We start from the raw sequence: 2,908 nt of genomic DNA, 5'->3' as shown, positions 1-2,908 counted from the left end.
TCTGATTATGCCTCCAGAGGTGACATTAATGCTAACAGATGGTTTTGAATTTGCTGCATTTAGTTCTCTATACAACAATGTGAGAGCTGATTTCTCTTGCACGATACGGCATTGACAATGTTTTTTATTGTTCTGCTCTAAATTGTTTTTTTCCCTATTTACTCTCATTAATTATTCTACCTCTCAAAATTAAAGGTTTTTTTATATCTTCCTAGTTTATATAATTTTTATATTAATATCTTAATAGATGGCCGAATAACGTGGTAAACTTCATGATAGTGAAGGTTCAAATGCTAATGCTCCTCCTTCAGCATCTACAATTACTAGTGATACTTGAAAAAAAAGGAAAGTGGTAAGAGCTAAATCTATTGTGTGTGAACATTTTGAGAAGTATGATGATTCTGATGGGGCTCCTAGAGCAAGGTGTAAATACTGTAGTTCTAATTGTGCTGCTAATACAAGATATAATGGCACATCAACTTTGAGCGCTCATTTGAGAAAATTAAACAATATCCCAACAATGTTGAAACTAGCCAAGCTAAAATAGGTTTTCAACAAGTTTCAAAACATCATAAGGGTGATGTTTCAATGAGTATTTGGAGATTTGATCAAGAATTATGTAGGAAAGCTTTAGCTAAAATGATAATTGTAGATGAGCTACCTTTTAGTTTTGTTGAGAAGGAGGGATTTAGGTACTTTGTAAGTGTAGCACAACCTCAATTTCGAATTCCATCTCGTACAACAGTGACGAGGGACTGTTTTGAACTTTTTTATGAAGAAAAGAAAAAGTTTAAGAACTTTTTAAGGGAGAATAATCAAAAAGTCTGCCTAACTACAGATACATGGGCTTCAATCCAAAGAATTAATTATTTGTGTCTCACCACTCATTTTATCGATAAAGATTGGAAGTTGCATAAAAGGATACTAAATTTTTTCCCTATTAGTAGCCCATAAAGGTGATGATATGGCAATTGTAATAGCTAAGTTGTTTACTTGATTGGGGCTTGGATAAAGTGTTCACTATCAGAGTTGATAATGCTAGTTCAAATGATAATACTGTGAAAGAATTTTCAAAACAATTTAGTAAGTGGGGAACAAATTTGATGGATGGTCATCATCTTCATGTCAGGTGTATGGCTCATGTGATCAATCTTATTGTTCAAGATGGTTTAAAAGAAATTGGTGATTATGTTAGACGTGTTAGACAAGCTGTGAGATACATCAGACAATCTCCTGCAAGGATCAAAAGATTTAAAGATTGTTGTGAAATTGAAAAAATAACAAATAAAAGGTCCTTGTGTTTAGATGCTGCCGCTAGGTGGAATTCCACTTATTTGATGTTAAAAGCTGCTCAAGAATTTGAAAATGCTTTTGTAAGTTATAGCAATCTTGATCCCAGGTTGTTGGAATATCTTCTTTTTTATGTTTGTGAACATGGAAGAATGTAGGAGCCCCCACAAGTGATGATTGGGCTAATGTAAGACGGATGGAGAAGTTTCTTGAAACATTTTATAACATTACACTGAGGGTATCAGGTTCATTATATGTAACTTCCAATGTTCACTTCCATGAAATTGATGAGCTTTGTTGTGTTTGTTGATAGAGGGTGATGATATTAATTTGAGTTTGATGGCAAGGAGAATGAAAGCTAAATTTGACAAATATTGGGGTGCTCTAGAGAAGATGAATAAGATGATTTTTGTTTCTTTTGTTCTTGATCCTCGATTCAAGTTTGATTATGAAGCATTTGTTCTTTTGAGGATGTATGGGCAAGAAAAAAGGGAGAAAATGATAGATGAAGTTAAGACATTTATGGCTTGTTTATTTGATGAGTATCGAAAGATAACTTCAAAAGCATGTGGAGTCTCATCTGATTCACATTGTAACACATTGGACTTATCAAGTATAAATTTTGGAAGAATTCATAAAGGAACACTGATACAACAAAAATATTTGAGACATAAAGCAAAGAGTGGAATTATGGATGCTAAAACAGAGTTGGTGGTGAAGAAAATGAGGTTAAAAATGAATAATTTGCTATTTTACTCTGGTGGAAAATGAACGAACCTAGATTTCCTACTCTTGCTGAGATGGCTCGTAATGTGTTAGCGATTCCGATTTCTACTGTGGCATCGGAAATTGCATTTAGCACCGCAGGACGTGTTCTCGATTCATTTAGAAGTTTTTTGACTCCTAAATTGGTGCAAGCTCTTGTTTGTGTTCAAGATTGGCTTCGAAATGAATCTTCACCCGTTGAAGTAGAAGAAGACTTGGATTATCATGAGCGACTTGAATCTAGTGAGTATTTATGTATCTCATATCTTTTTATGTTATAATTATTTTATTCATTATCGGTTGATGACACTCGTTTTTAAATTTTTCTAGATTTTATCAATGATGGAAGAGATTCTTGCATTATTGATATATAGTTGTGACTTGTAATCAGGTTTGTTAAGTTGATCTAATTTATATGAACTTATTCTTTTTCATAATGGGTTGATATTTTAAGTTCCCTACACATGAGGACTTTTGTTGCAGAAGTTGATGGATCCAATGCTGGAATTATTCACTATCAAAATATCCAAATTGCTTACAATTTTCATAGCTATATTTTTTTATTATTTTATTTTGATGTTTGTGAGATACTTAAAAAATTGGTTACACGAATTATAGCTATGCCTATTTTTGATTACTTTATTTTGATTTTTGTAAGATAATCAAATTGCGATTTTTTTATTATATTTGTTTAAAATTTATAACGTACTTCATTTATAACTAAATTTATTACACAAACCATAATAACCGACCGTAACAACCAAACCGTAATACAAAAAAACCAAACCGGATTGAATTAAAATGGTTTGGTTTAGGATTAGGCATTCGAGAAACCGTAAATCGAAAAACCGAA

The 2,908-nt window shown here is 32.3% G+C and overlaps 1 long non-coding RNA gene across 1 annotated transcript; it reads left to right on the top strand.

Moving 5' to 3' along the window:
• Positions 1–2,016: 2,016 nt before the first annotated feature.
• Positions 2,017–2,703, top strand: LOC142554936 (uncharacterized). Its single transcript, XR_012822281.1, has 3 exons — positions 2,017–2,298; positions 2,386–2,446; positions 2,539–2,703. It is a non-coding gene; the product is annotated as an uncharacterized LOC142554936 (long non-coding RNA).
• Positions 2,704–2,908: the final 205 nt, after the last annotated feature.

This window comes from Primulina tabacum, chromosome 9 (assembly GCF_025594145.1).
Source record: "Primulina tabacum isolate GXHZ01 chromosome 9, ASM2559414v2, whole genome shotgun sequence".
NCBI classification, from domain to species: Eukaryota; Viridiplantae; Streptophyta; class Magnoliopsida; order Lamiales; family Gesneriaceae; genus Primulina; species Primulina tabacum.
This window is presented reverse-complemented; position numbering and strand designations above follow the sequence as displayed.